General features: G+C 43.1%; 1 protein-coding gene and 2 pseudogenes across 2 annotated transcripts in view; 1 reads left to right on the plus strand and 2 right to left on the minus strand.

The window, feature by feature from the left end:
• LOC148016815 (uncharacterized) overlaps positions 1 to 16098 on the minus strand; it is a 139139-nt gene that overhangs the window by 39506 nt on the left and 83535 nt on the right. The gene's annotated exons all lie outside the window — the stretch shown is intronic.
• On the plus strand, positions 3383 to 4644 carry LOC148016818 (uncharacterized; annotated as a pseudogene).
• Positions 7484 to 13842, minus strand: LOC148016819 (uncharacterized; annotated as a pseudogene).

Here is a 16098-nt window from a genome sequence, read left to right on the forward strand (position 1 = left end):
CGGGGAGAAAGGTAAATGGAGAGGAAGAAGAAAATACCTATACAAGAAAGTGTATCTTCTCACTTATTAAATCTCCATTAGCTTATCATAGCATAATAGCATAATATAAGAGAGAGAGAGAGAGAGAGAGAGAGAGAGAGAGAGAGAGAGAGAGAGAGAGCTTCATTGAGCATGGCTCTTGCTTTGATTTGCACTCCATAGCCAAGAGTTGTTGGTGTAGGCCTCCTCATTGCTTCTCCTTTGCTCACTTGACTAGAGAGTCTTGAGCTTGTGCATGAGATAATGAGGAGAGAAAGAGAGAGAGAGAGCTTCATTGTGCATGGATCTTTCTTGGATTTGCACTCCATAGCCAAGAATTGTTGGTGTAGGCATCCGCATTGCTTCTCCCTTGCTCACTTGAATAGAGAGACTTGAGCTTCTGCATGAGAGTCGGGGGCACGTGAATTTTGGTGTATTTACCCTCCTTGTACACTAAAAAATGCTTGCTATTTTTGCCCTTGCATGTGATTGGACCCCTTGAGTGCTTTTCCAAATGCTATTGGACCTCCTATTGCTGAATACTTTCCCAACTAAATTACTCCAGCCTTGGGCTATTTTCTAGGGAAAATAGCTAATTTTAAGGAGAAGCATTTTCATAGCTCAAACTATCTAGAGACTTGGGCAAATAGCCTATACTACTTGTCATCTCATATGGTATGCTCCCTACTTTAGCTATTTTCTAGGGAAACAACTACTTTTAAGGGCGAGTAGACTCCTAGCTTAAGTCACTAAGAGACTCGAGCGTTAAGACTCCTAAGCTATGCTCCTTAGCCCCTCTAGTTAGTAACCTCTAGCTTGCCATACATAAGCTCATTTTTGGAAAAGACTTGTGCACAATTCTTGGAGGCTTAATGAAGTTTATCCTTAGGTCTTCCTAGCTTCCTTGCTCTTGCAGACTAGCTCTTTTACTTCTTTTGTTGTAGATAGCCTTTAGCATCATTATGAAGCTTTACTTAAAGATCATTTACACTTCATTATCTTAGCTCTTGTTGGACTATCTCCCATGTATTCTTTTTGGAGATAACCCTTAGCTCCTTGAATATATTGACCTTGGTTTCCTTGGTATTTTCTCATGTCGAGGGACCAGCTCAACCAAGAGAAAATCACGGTGGAATGTCAGATATTCCATTTACATGACACAAAAGGAAATGAGACATTTGGCCATGCAGTAGAGGGGGAGCCATCACCTGATTTCTTGCAGCCATTGCAACATAAGTGGAAACTAGAGATGGGTTTTGCCTTTAGATCTTGCATCCCCAATATATCAAAACAATTATGCATGCGTTCACATGTTAAGTTAGTGAAGGACAAAGCATTGAAAAATGGATGTTGAGCGACATAAGTAGAAGACGATATAGCAAGAATCATGCCATTTAGTAAGGCCTATTGAATCTTCATAGCCTCCCTCCCCTTCAGGGAGAGAGGACTAGAGAGAAGAAAAACCACTCTAGAAGAAGAAGATGATGTTAGACATGATCTTCAAATGGTGCATGTGAAGCAAGGATGAAGCGACCCCGTCGTGCTCATGCCATAACCCCCTCACATTTTCACTTTGAAATTAGCACCACTTTTGGTAATAAAGTTTTTTTTCCCAAAGAGGTGAGAGGTTATATTAAGAAGAAGACAAAGATATGCTGTAACAAGGTAATTACAAGTAGGGGACCGCCATCTAGTGAGAGAAAACAATACAAGAGAGTCCCATGTCTATAAATCACTAAGGATCATGTAACAATTACTCTTAGTAGAGAATTGATCCTATCAAGGGAAGCAGTCCTCTCAATCTCTTTGTTATCCATATGCTCCACTATTGTAAGTCCACTGTAGTTTTCTTGAACTTGATCCTATCTGCTTGGAGAATGTACTCTAGCTTGGTATTGGGAATATCTAGTAGTCTAGTTTCTACTTGAGTCAACAAGATAATTACAAGAGAAGAGGACTGCAAATTATTGGCAGAGAATGACATAAGACACCCACATATCTATACATCTTCTAAGGATAATCCATCACTTCTTTCAGTAGAAATTTGATCCTATCAAGAAAAGCAATTGCCTCTGTTATTTTTGTTATCCATGTTCTCCTCTGTTGCACATCTATTGTATCTTTCGTGAGCTTGTTCCTCAAATACAACATCCATCAAGGGGAGTGTCCTATGTGCTTGGCGAATGTATTCTAGTCTAGTATTGGGAGTGCAGTTTGGTTTCCATTTGGGTAAGCATGTAATAATATGCTTCCTTCCCTTGCAATTGCTAGGGAGAAAAGAAAATCTTTCAATTCTATCATGTGAAGTGTAACCATATGCAAAGGCACCTACCAACTCCTTGGCGAAGTCGAAACTGGCCCCGGGGTCCACTGTCCAAAACAAGTGTTCTCACTTCGGCCTGTAGAGCCGGCTAGAGTAGAAATTTTTGTTTGAAAGCTAAGAGCCGGGTCTCACATCGTACGAGTGGTATTAATTTTACTAAGTTAATACTACTCATGACTAAGTCACGCCGGCTTACGGATTCTTAGCAGCACTAACGCGTAATATACATAATGCTATAGATCTTGGATTTTTCATGTGTATTTCGCACAAAATAACAAATGAGAATTCACGACGTACGCTTAGGCTGATTTTATGAGAAAGTAACACGGAATCAACCGCCACTAGCAGGGTTTTATGAACTGTCAACAACAGATTTCCTTGAACATTCCATTGAACCACCTACTATGTGACCTACAACAAGTGGTGAGCTGTGTTGAAAATGTTGCTTTGGTTACGTCCCTAGCAGCAATGGAATCGTCTTTTAGCATAACTAAAAATTAACCTATTAATGCCACTTGTCGTGTGCGAGACCTAGCTCTAAGAGAAAGGAAAAATAAACTGCTTGATTTTGCACAAAAATTTGCCTAATTTTTTTTGTTTTTCGTGAATTTTTCTTATTGGAAAAGCTCTTCCAACCAGTTGGAAAAAATGAAAATTTCACCCGATTGGGTCTCGGGACTTGGCAGTGTGCACTGGTCCAAGAGTCAGAACTCGTGAGTCGTGACTCGTATTACGAAGCCAGGGCCCAGCCGACTGGGTCAGCGATGCAGGACGCAGGACTTAGCACGTTGGCAGGTTACACGAGCGGACTCCGGACAGCTCTGACTCCTCAGGCGTGGAGTCCCGACAGTGTAGGTATAGTCTGTGAGTAGTGAGACTTGATTGAGTGCGGTAGTGGCACCACACTTGTGATTCCACCACTTTCTCAGTGCCTTTGTGGCCCCTTCAGAAGAGAATTCGCCGTTGCTTGTGTATTCAATTGGAAAGTCTATACCTTTGCCTCCACCCTTGAGTGAACTCACTTTTACGCAGCCTACAGAGATGTCTTGGGATGATACACGAGTGCGGGCTGCTATGGGATCTTTGGTGGAAAAGGATTTTCAGAAGGACGCTTTGAAATCCCTTTCTACGGAGCAGATTTTGAGTGTGATAGGTCACCAATTTCCCGTGGAGGCAGTCAATCTTGTAGGATGCCTGAAATGTGTGGAACAGGAGAAATCTTTGCTAGACTTATTATCCAAGTTTCACAAGTATGTTGGTAGAGTGCATGCAGAGTTCATAGAGGAGGGTGTTGTGGGTGATGGAGGCTGCGTTCTGATTGGTGGCGATGGTTTGATTGCCACATGTCTGCATGTAGTCAAGTTTGATGGGGATCTCAAATCTAAGAGAAAAGCAAGCCCCCCGAAGATCAAGGTGACTTATCCATTTGGTTGCACTAGGGTTCGTCGAAATGGGACGGTGGTTTCTACACCGATTGAGTTTCATGCTAAGGTGGTCTTTTTGAACGAAGAGAATGATGTGACACTCCTCTTGCCGAACTCTCCCATACGTTTCAAAGACCTTGACTTTTTTTTATTGGTGGAGTGCTGGTAACCCTCGTCACACTGACACCATCCTTCTCATCTCGTATCCCAGTCTCTTGCAGGAGGAATATCCCTTGGATAAGGGATCTAAGGCGGGTGACATGCCTAGCTCTTGTGTAGGTTTCACATCCTACATAAACCCCTCTCAGTTGGTGACATCTTGCACGTCCTTTGCAGGTTCCTCATGAGGATTAGTCATCAATGTGGCGGAGTATGATGGGTACCATGGCATCGGCCTTCATTTAGGTACCATGAGTGACTTTAAGCCACTCAAACAGTGGGGTCAAAAAGAGCTAGCTCTCCTCAACGAAAATTTGGAAAAAAAAAGCATGCCTTGGGATTGCTTTAAGAGGCATATCCCCAATTATACACGCTTTTCGAACCCACACAAAAATGACAAAACAATTAGGATAAAATGTATGAATTCATGTATGATTATTATGTTGTTGTTTTCATTTTCAACTTGTTAATATTATTTAATTTTAATGCTTTATATTTATTTATTTTTTATGATAGATAGCAGTGACCGTAAAGGCTACTAAGGAGAGTGAGGTGGAAAATATTTCTTACTTTTTTGTTATTATTTTAATTTTCACTTTAATAGGCAATCTCATTTGTTAACAGGGGTCCCTTCGTGCAAGCAAGAGAAAGGTGAAGCTAGCAATAGTTGATGAGTCTCCCTTTTTTGATCCTTCGTTTGTATGGTCTTTATTCTTGTAGCTAATTGTTAATTTTAACTAATGTTTCACTTTTATTTTGAAAAAAAATCATAGAAGAGTAATGAGTATCATATGGAGTCTCACTACATGTTCATGCCTATAGGGGTGCCTTCATGCAAACAAGAGTAAGGTGGAGCTAGAAAAAGTGGATGAGTTATCTCTTTTTGGTCCTTGGCTTGAACGGTCCTCATTTGATACTAAATTGTATTAGTTAATCTTTAATTTCAATTATTTTTCATTTTATTAAAAAAAAATCATAGGTAAGTAATGAGCATAATATGTAGTATCTTTATGGTAGAAAATACTGACAGTTTTCAAGCGTACTGAGTATTGTTGTTGATTTTTAAAAAATTTTCAGGGTGATGATGGATATGTTACCAACTAGGAGAGTATGCACAGTTTTATATGTATCTAAACCCAGAATTCCTTGACATGCTTTATTATGATTGTCTTCTTGTGCTTATGATTGTCTTATAATATACATAGAAGTATAATTAATTTAATTTGTACATGGTACATGGGTCTCTTGGACTATATATTTCAGTGTAGTGTGGCTAGTATTAAGAGAGTTGATTCTCTCACCATTAATTCTTGTACTGTTGGAAAATACTGGTTAATAAAACTATTGCGTTGAATGCTTCAGTTGACAGTTACTCTCTTTGTTTTTCCTGGTTGTCAAGTCTTTAAGCTTGAGAATCTATTTTATTTAAGATGTGTTAGAAAGCTGAGAGGTGAGATGATTGCGTCATTTTGGTGCATGGCGTCGAAAAACCGCTTTAGAAAAAAAACCTGTAATAGCAGTAATATTATCATCGTTTAAGATTGACATTAGTTTCTTCAAGTTTTCTTGGAGTAAATGCTCCTGTCTTCATCCTTCTCCCTTTCTTTTATGGAGACTTGAAATGTTATTGAGCGTTTGTTAATTGATTATTTTGGAAATTTGTGACTTGTTGGTGCTCTTATTGAGGTTTGAAGTACTTTGACATTTTTTGTTTTGGTGGAGGATATTGGCATCGGAGGATCAGTCCATGTGAAGGCTAATCAAGTCACCCCAGTACATGCCATGGGTACTACACAGGAAATTGACAAACAAAAACGCTCACTAATGGATATAAAGCACCCATGCCATGCATGGAAAATATTTGAGGAGCATTTATGCATGGCAATGGGGCTGTTTAGATCCAAATATAATGGCAAGAACCTTTAACGCATAAATGCTTTGTGTCCCCAACTGAAATCAGTGTTGTTTGACATGCATTTGTTGTCTTCACTACTGCTCAATGAAGGAAATAGAACTTTGTCATTTCCTCGTATGATAGACATCTCCTAGCCAAGAGAGCGAACCACATGCTGCAAATAAATATCAAGTTGCTTCAACAACTTGCCTAAAAGCTGACAGCCATATTTGAAGAAGATGATGACTATTCACACCGATTAAGTTTATTTTTAAAACTCGACATTCTTCATCTTGGTATCAAAATCCATCAAAGAAAATTTACATAGATGAAACTCATGGACTGATCCTCCAATGCCAATATCCTCCACCAAAACAAAAAATGTCAAAGTACTTAAACCTCAATAAGAGCACCAACAAGTCACAAAATTCCAAAATAACCAATTAACAAACGTTCAAAAACATTTTAAGTCTCCATAAAAGAAACGAAGACGGATGAAGACATGAGCATTCACTCCAAGAAAACTTGAAGAAACTAATGTCAATCTTAAACGGTGATAATATTACTGCTATTACAGGTTTTTTTCCTAAAGCGGTTCTTCGACGCCATGCACCAAAATGACGCAATCATCTCACCTCTCAGCTTTCTAACACATCTTAAATAAAATAGATTCTCAAGCTTAAAGACTTGACAACCAGGAAAAACAAAGAGAGTAACTGTCAACTAAAGCATTCAATGCAATAGTTTGATTAACTAGTATTTTCCAATAGTACAAGAGTTAATGGTGAGAGAATCAACTCTCTTAATCCTAGCCACACTACATTGAAATATATAGTCCAAGAGACCTATGTACCATGTACAAATTAAATTAATTATACTTCTATGTATGTTATGAGACAATCATAAGCAAAAGTAGACAATCATAATAAAGCATGTCAAGGAATTCAGGGTTGAGATACATACAAAACTGTGCATACTCTCCTAGTCGGTAACATATCCATCATCACCCGAAAATTTTTTTAAAATAAAAAAGAATACTCAGTACGCTTGAAAACTGTCAGCATTTTCTACCATAAAGATACTACATATGATGCTCATTACTTATCTATGATTTTTTTTTTGAAGGAAAGGAAAAATAATTAAATTTAAAGATTAACTAATACAATTTAGTATCAGATGAGAACCGTTCAGGCCAAGGACCAAAAAGAGGAAACTCATCCACTTTTTCTAGCTCCACCTTCCTCTTGTTTACATGAAGGCACCCCTATAGGCATGAATATGTATTGAGACTCCATATGATACTCATTACTCCCCTATGATTTTTTTTCAAAATAAAAGTGAAACATTAGTTAAAATTATAATTAGCTACAAGAATAAAGACCATACAAACGAAGAATAAAAAAAGGGAGACTCATTAGCTATTGCTAGCTCCACCTTCCTCTTGCTTGCACGAAGGGACCCCTGTTAACAAATGAGATTGCCTATTAAAGTGAAAATTAAAATAATAACAAAAAAGTAATAAATATTTTCCACCTCACCCTCCTTAGTAGCCTTTACGGTCACTGCTATCTATCAGAAAAAAAAATTAAATAAAGAAATAACTAAAAATATAAAGATTTAAAATTAAATAACATTAACAAGTTGAAAATGAAAACAACATAATAATCATACATCAATTCGTACCTTTTGTGCTAGTTGTTTTGTCATTTTTGTGTGGGTTCGAAAAGTTTGTATAATTGAGGGTATGCCTCTTGAAGCGATCCCAAGGTATGTTTTTTTTTTTCAAATTTTCATTGAGGAGAGCTAGCTCTTTTTGACCCCACTGTTTGAGTGGCTTAAAGTCACTCATGGCACCTAAATGAAGGCCGATGCCATGGTGTCCATCATACTGTTAGCAGATCAGAGGCTGGCCGTAAAGTCACAGTCGGATTGCCACGTGGACCGACCTGTACCAGTACAGTCGGCTGCATTTAATGCAGCCGACCTGCCTATTTGATGCGCCCTGATTTTGGCTGTTTATAGCCGAGTTTTCAGCCTTTTGCACACATTCTTCTGCTCGCAGATTACAGACTGGAGGCTCGCGCAGATTCCGTCTCTGTTCGCAGATTTCAGATAGAAGATCGTGTAGACTGCAGCGGACTTCGAGGTGAACAATAGGTTGCATCGTCGAGGTGGAGACACACAGTCCAGTGTACTGCGTCCGTGTATATATCTGCATATCTTTGTATACAGCACACTTTATACAACAGATCTTCATCTTCCACTGTCTCTTTCTCTCTTTTCTCTCTCTATGCGTTCTCTCTCTCAGTCCTATGCTTCCGCACCGCTGCACTCTGACATGGTATTGGAGCAGTGTTGAAGGACTGATTGAGTGCAGAACCAACTTGAAGAGGAGTTTACATTGCGACACAAGGCTGTGTTTTCAGTGTTTGAGGGCAGGCAGGAGGGCTGCGCCTCGGAACAAGGCTGAAGCGAGCATGGGCGCGCGGGAAAGGAGTCCAGGTGGTGGATTTGTTGTTGTTTACTGCTGTTTGACGAGGAGAAAGTTTGAGTTTTCAGCTTTCAAGTGCACGTTTTGCTTTTTCATCGCCTGCGGCGGGTGAAGAAGTTTTGGGAAGCGGAAGAGCCCTAGCAGGTTGAGCTTTAAAAGTCAGAGGGGGACTGCTTTTGCGTTTGTGAAGGCATTACAGGTGAAGATGTCTACAGAGATTGACTTGGAGTTCCAGACGATTATGGACCGGAAGGTGCCTGTCTTACCGGCTCTTCCCACAGATCAGAAGCTCGATGGCAACAACTATCGCATCTGGTGCGTGATGATGTTAGCCATTCTTGAGTCCTACGATTTGGCGGAGCTTGTACAAGAGGAGATTGACCGGCCCTCTGTGAGAGATGAGTCCAAACTCTCTTCCGATGCTCGTGCGGAGTTGGCCAAGGCACAGTCTCACTGGGACAAACTGAATGGCAGGATTCGTTCCTTTCTTTTTCTGTCTTGTACTACAGCCGTGATAGCCCACATCGAGCACTTGACGGTGGCTCGGGAGATATGGCTGGAGCTTGATCAGATGTATAGCCGGATGACCCTTATGAAGCGGGTTTCTTTGGAGATGCAGATGCGGACCTTGTCCGTGAACAAGTCTTCTCCGTTGCGGGAGCACATCAACAAGCTTAGACAGCTTCAGATGCAGGTTCAGAATGCGGGGAAGCCGATTTCCTTCGAAGACATGGCGATCACACTCTTGTCCCAGTTGCCGCCACGATTCGGTGCTTTCTACTCCGCCCTCATTGCTTCGGGGCGAGAGTCCACTCTTCGGTGGGAAGAGTTGGTTCCTATGATCCTAGACCAAGAGGAACAATTGAAGGGACAGAGTGCTTCCAAGTCGGAGGCACTGACATGTCAAGCCTCTCAGAAGAAGGGGAAGGACCAAAAGAAGAAGAAGGGGGATAATAAGTCAAAGAAGGACAAGGACAAGGACAAAGAATCCACATGCTATATTTGTGGTAAGACCGGCCATTGGAAGAAGGATTGCCCCGACAAAGACAAGAAGGACACCAACAAGAAGGACACGAAGGATTCTGGAGTGGTGGCTGCACCCTCATCAGCTGCGTTTCTTCATCTAGCAGTCATTGAGGACTCTATATCGAAGGCTTCTCATGCTGCGATGACGACTCTCCAGGCTCGAGAGTGGATCGTTGACAGTGGTGCCTCCCGGCACATGACTCCTTTATCAGTTGGTGTTGCCCAGTTGCGACCTTCGCGTGGGTAGATTCTCATTGGAGATAGCTCTTCGGTGTCTATTGCAGGACGGGGTGAGATGCAGCTTATTCCAGATGGACGTGGTGGTATTCATACCTGAGAGGTCTTGCATGTGCCAGGTTTAGGGTATCATCTACTTTCGGTTCATAAGATTTGTTCACTTGGACTTTTGGTGGAGTTTGACAGTGATTCGATGCGAGTCCTTGATCGTGGGTCAAGGAAAGTTCTCTCATCAGTATATGAGGAGAACCGCATCGACAAATTGACGTCTTCTACTGCTCTCCCTACTCTTCTTCTTACCTCTCAGACACAGTCAGAGCTATGGCATGCTCGGTTTGGTCACCTCAACTATGATTATCTTCGGAGGGTGTCACGTGGACAGCTTGTTCGAGGGTTGTCGGACATAGTGATAAGCCAACAACCATACGTCTCCTGCATTCGTGGGAAACAACATAGGGATGCGATTCCCAACACAGCTTCGCGGCGGTCTACTTCACCGATGGAGCTTGTATCTACGGATCTTTGTGGCCCTATGAGGAACGAGTCCTTTCGAGGGAGCTCGTACTTCATATTGATCGTTGATGACTATAGCAGGATGACATGGGCCTATTTCTTGGCATTGAAGTCAGAAGCTTTCTCCCACTTCAAGGATTGGCTTCTCTTTGAGGAGAACCGGTCAGGCCGGAGATTGAAGACCTTGCGATCCGACAAGGGTGGTGAATTTGTTTCTAACGAGTTTGCTTGTTTTTGTGCAAATAAAGGTATTCAGCAGGAGTTTGCTAATACCAACACTCCTCAAGAAAATGGCATTCTTGAACGGAAGAACTGAAGTGTGATCGAGATGGCGCGCACCATGATGGAGCATCGACAGACAGCTCAGTTTCTGTGGGCCGAGGCTGTGGCTACTGCAGTCCACATCCTTAACCGATCCCCCACTTCGACCGTTGATAGGATGACACCTTTTGAGGCCTACTTTGGGACTAAGCCCGATGTTTCTCATTTTAGGGTCTTTGGGTGTGATGCCTATGTTCACATTCCCAAGACTCATCGTGATAAATTTGAAGCAGCTTCCCGAAGACAGGTATTTGTTGGCTACAGCTCCCAGTCCCAAGGCTATCGTTTGTATGATCCCGTCAAGCGGGATGTATACACCAGTCGAGATGTGCGGTTTGTGGAGGTTTCGGCCATAGCAGCGAGTGAGGAGCATCCCGTTCTTGGAGATCCAGGGGAGAGTTGGGCTTCCGCGACAGTTCCTTTGGAGCCCGCGCCTTTTGATTCTGATTCTGTTTCTGATACAGAGTCTACTGTTCCACCGGTCACCCCCAAGGAGTTACCACCGGTGGATATCCCAGAGTCTTAAGCTGATGGAGAGAGACGAGGAGAGGTCCGGCCTCCTTCTCGTTGGGCTCGTGACACTCTCCGTGATTCAGGGATCGAGGGGGTCCCTGAGGAGTGGGGACCGCAGGATGGTCCGCGGCGGTCACGGTGACACCAGGTACATTCTTCGGAGCTTATTTGCTCTAACTATTGTTTGATGACCCGTGTTATGCAGGATCAAGAGCCCACCTCCGTGAAGGAGGCTTTACAGTCTGCACCATGGAAGAAAGCTATGGAAGCTGAGTTGGAGGCTATTGAGAGGAATGGCACTTGGTCTCTCGTGCCTCGCCCCTCGAATAAGAAGGTGATTGGCGTCAAATGTGTCTTCAAGACCAAGTATCTTAGCGATGGTTCTTTGGACAAGCACAAGGCTCGCCCTTGTTGCTAAAGGTTTTGCACAGCGCCCAGGGATTGATTGTCATGATACTTTTGCCCCCACTGCTCGTATAGCGACTATTCGAGCTGTTCTTGCCTTGGGAGATGGCCTGTCTACCAGTTGGATGTGAAGTCAGCCTTCCTCAATGGTGATTTGAAGGAGGAGATTTATTTAGAGCAGCCTCCTGGCTTTGCATCTTCAGATGGGCAAGTCTACAGGTTGAAGAAGGCCTTGTATGGCCTCAAGTAGGCTCCGCGTGCATGGAATGAGAAGATTGATTCATTCCTTTAGTCAGAGTTGGGATATCAGCGTTCCAAGGCTGATCCACAGCTTTATGTACACACTTCCGAGGTTGGTTATGTGCTTTTTGTGTTGTATGTTGATGATTTGATTGTCACAGGTGATCATGCACAGAAGGTCAAAGAGACGAAGGCAGCTTTACATCAAACGTTCGAGATGACGGACTTGGGTCTACTCCATTTCTTTTTGGGCCATGAGATTTATCAGTCTCAGAGGGGGATTTTTATCTCTCAGCGGAGATATGTACAGGAGCTCTTGGTTTCTTTTGCGATGGAGGATTGTCGGACCCTTTCTACTCCTATGGATCCGAATTGGAAGGCCACTTCCCATTGAGCTTCTCCCATGGCGGATGCTTCCCGCTATCGTCAGTTGATTGGATCATTGATTTGGCTCCTCAACACTCGTGTTGATCTTTGTTTTGCTGTTGGGCTTTTGGCAGGGTTCATGAGTGAACCTCAGATGGTGCATTGGCAGGCTGCCTAGAGGATACTTCGGTATTTGAGGGGGACGTCTGATTTAGGGATTCATTATCCAGCAGGCATAGGTGGTTCAGATCTTATTCTTGCAGGTTGGAGCGACTCGGATTGGGTTGGTGATGTGGACCACAGGTGGTCTACTACAGGTTACTGTTTTACCTTGGGTGCAAGTGCTATCTCATGGAGTAGCAAGAAACAGCCCACGGTAGCCCTTTCGTCTACTGACGCTGAGTATCGGGCCATGTCTTCCACCACATGTGAGGCTGTGTGGCTTCGGAGATTGTTGGAGGAGCTTGGCTGCCACCAGACTCGTCCTACTTTGCTGCAATGCGACAATGAGAGTTGCATTGCCTTGGCACGGAATTCTGTTTTTCATGCCCGGACGAAGCACATAGAGATCCAGTACCATTTCATCAGAGAGAAGCTTCTGGATGAGACCATCACCGTGGAGTACTGCAAGACGGAGGACAATGTTGCAGATTTGTTTACAAAGGCGCTATCCCTGCCCCGCCCAGGCTCTGAGAGGGGGTGTTAGCAGATCAAAGAGTGGCCGTACAGTCACAGTCGGACTGCCACGTGGCAGTCCGACCTGTACCAGTACAGTCGGCTGCATTTAATGCAGCCGACCTGCCTATTTGATGCGCCCTGATTCTGGCTATTTATAGCCGAGTTTTTAGCCTTCTGCACACATTCTTCTGCTCGCTGATTACAGGCTGGAGGCTCGCGTAGATTCCGTCTCTGTTCGCAGATTTCAGACAGGAGATCGTGCAGACTGCAGCGGACTTCGAGGTGAACAGCAGGTTGCATCGTCGAGGTGGAGACACGCAGTCCAGCGCACTGTGCCCGTGTATATATCTGCATATCTTTGTATACAACACACTTTATACAGCATATCTTCATCTTCGACTGTCTCTTTCTCTCTCTTCTCTCTCTCTGCATTCTCTCTCTCTCAGTCCTACGCTTCCGCACCGCTGCACTTTGACACATACTCTGCCAGATTGATGACTAATCCTCCTGAGGAACCTGCAAAGGACGTGTAAGATGCCACCACTGAGAGGGGTTTATGCAGGATGTGAAGCCTACACAAGAGCTAGGCATGTCGCCCGCCTTATATTCCTTATCCAAGGGATATTCCTCCTGCAAGAGACTAGGATACGAGATGAGAAGGATGGTGTCGACGTGACGAGGGTTACCAGCACTCCACCAATAAAAAAAGTCAAGGTCTTTGAAACGTTTGGGAGAGTTCGGCAAGAGAAGTGCCACATCATTCTCTTCATCCAAAAAGACCACCTTAGCATGAAACTCAATCGGTGTAGAAACCACCGTCCCATTTCGACAAACCCTAGTGCAACCAAATGGATAAGTCACCTTGATGTTCGGGGGGACTTGCTTTTCTCTTAGATTTGAGGTCCCCATCAAACTTGACTACATGCAGACATGTGGCAATCAAACCATCGCCACCAATCAGAACGCAGCTTCCATCACCCACAACACCCTCCTCTATGAACTCCGCATGCACTTTGCCAACATACTTGTGAAACTTGGAGAATAAGTCCAGCAAAGCGTTCTCCTGTTCAACATGTTTGAGGCATCCTGCAAGATTGTCTGCCTCCACGGGAAATTGGTGACCTATCATACTCAAAATCTGCTCCGTAGAAAGGGATTTCAAAGCATCCTCCTGAAAACCCTTTTCCACCAAAGATGCCATAGCAGCTTGCACTCGTGCATCATCCCAAGACATCTCTGTAGGCTGCGTAAAAGTGAGTTCACTCGAGGGTGGAGGCAAAGGTATAGACTTTCCAATTGAACACATAAGCGACGGCGAATTCTCTCTGAAGGGGCCACAAAGGCACTGAGAAAGTGGTGGAATCACAAGTGTGGTGCCATTGCCGTGCTCAATCAAGTCGCACTGCTCATAGACTATACCTACACTGTCGGGACTTGAGGCCTGAGGAGTCAGAGCTGTCCGGAGTCCACTTGTGTAACCTGACAACGTGCTGAGTCCTGGGTCCTGCGTCTTTGACCTAGTTGGCTGGGCCGTGGCTTCGCAATACGAGTCACGACTCACGAGTTCCAACTCCTGGACCAGTGCGCACTGCCAAGTCCCGAGACCCAATCGGGTGAAATTTTCATTTTTTCCAACTGGTTGGAAGAGCTTTTCCAACAAGAAAAATTGACGAAAAACAAAAAAAATTTGGGCAAATTTTTGTGCAAAATCAAGCAGTTTATTTTTCCTTTCTCTTAGAGCTAGGTCTCGCACACGACAAGTGGCATTAATAGGTTTAATTTTTAGTTATGCTAAAAGACGATTCCATTGCTACTAGGGACGTAACCAGAGCAACATTTTCAACATAGCTCACCACTTGCTGTAGGTCACATAGCAGGTGGTTCAATGGAATGTTCAAGGAAATCTATTGTTGACAGTTCATAAAACCTTGCTAGTGGCGGTTGATTCCGTGTTGCTTTCTCATAAAATCAGCATAAGCGTACGTCATGAATTCTGATTTGTTATTTTGTGCGAAATACACGTGAAAAATCCAAGATCTATAGCATTATGTGTATTACGCGTTAGTGCTGCTAAGAATCCGTAAGCCGGCGTGACTTAGTCATGAGTGGTATTAACTTAGTAAAATTAATACTACTCGTACGATGTGAGACCGGGCTCTTAGCTTTCAAACAAAAATTTCTACTCTAGCCGGCTGTACAGGCCGAAGTGAGAATACTTGTTTTGGACAGTGGACCCCGGGGCCAGTTTCGACTTCGCCAAGGAGTTGGTAGGTGCCTTTGCATGTGGCTACACTTCACATGATAGAATTGAAAGATTTTCTTTTCCCCCTAGCAATTGCAAGGGAAGGAAGCATATTATTACATGCTTACCCAAATGGAAACCAAACTGCACTCCCAATACTAGACTAGAATACATTTGCCAAGCACATAGGACACTCCCCTTGATGGATGTTGTATTGGAGGAACAAGCTCACGAAAGATACAATAGATGTGCAACAGAGGAGAACATGGATAACAAAATAACAGAGGCAATTACTTTTCTTGATAAGATCAAATTTCTACTGAAAGAAGTGATGCATCATCCTTAGAAGATGTATAGATATGTGAGTGTCTTATGTCGTTTTCTGCCAATAATTTGCAGTGCTCTTCTCTTGTAATTATCTTGTTGACTCGAGTAGAAACTAGACTACTAGATATTCCCAATACCAAGCTAGAGTACATTCTCCAAGCAGATAAAACCCCCTCCCTCCCTTGATGATGCTGAATTGGGGAAGCAAGTTCAAGAAAACTACTGTGGACTTACAATAGTGGAGCATTTGGATAACAAAGAGATTGAGAGGACTGCTTCCCTTGATAGGATCAATTCTCTACTAAGAGTAATTGTTACATGATCCTTAGTGATTTATAGACATGGGACTCTCTTGTATTGTTTTCTCTCACTAGATGGCGGTCCCCTACTTGTAATTACCTTGTTACAACATATCTTTGTCTTCTTCTTAATATAATCTCTCACCTCTTTGGGAAAAAAAACTTTATTACCAAAAGTGGTGCTAATTTCAAAGTGAAAATGTGAGGGGGTCATGGCATGAGCACGATGGGGTCGCTTCATCCTTGCTTCACATGCACCATTTGAAGATCATGTCTAACATCATCTTCTTCCTCTAGAGTGGTTTTTCTTCTCTCTAGTCCTCTCTCCCTGAAGGGGAGGGAGGCTATGAAGATTCAATAGGCCTTACTAAATGGTGTGATTCTTGCTATAACGTCTTCTACTTGTGTCGCTCAACATCCTCTCACCTCTTTGGGAAAAAAAACTTTATTACCAAAAGTGGTGCTAATTTCAAAGTGAAAATGTGAGGGGGTTATGACATGAGCACGACGGGGTCACTTCATCCTTGCTTCACATGCACCATTTGAAGATCATGTCTAACATCATCTTCTTCCTCTAGAGTGGTTTTTCTTCTCTCTAGTCCTCTCTCCCTGAAGGGGAGGG

Source organism: Lygodium microphyllum, chromosome 22 (assembly GCF_053477565.2).
Source record: "Lygodium microphyllum isolate KBCC chromosome 22, Lygodium_microphyllum_v1.1.10, whole genome shotgun sequence".
Taxonomy (NCBI): domain Eukaryota; kingdom Viridiplantae; phylum Streptophyta; class Polypodiopsida; order Schizaeales; family Lygodiaceae; genus Lygodium; species Lygodium microphyllum.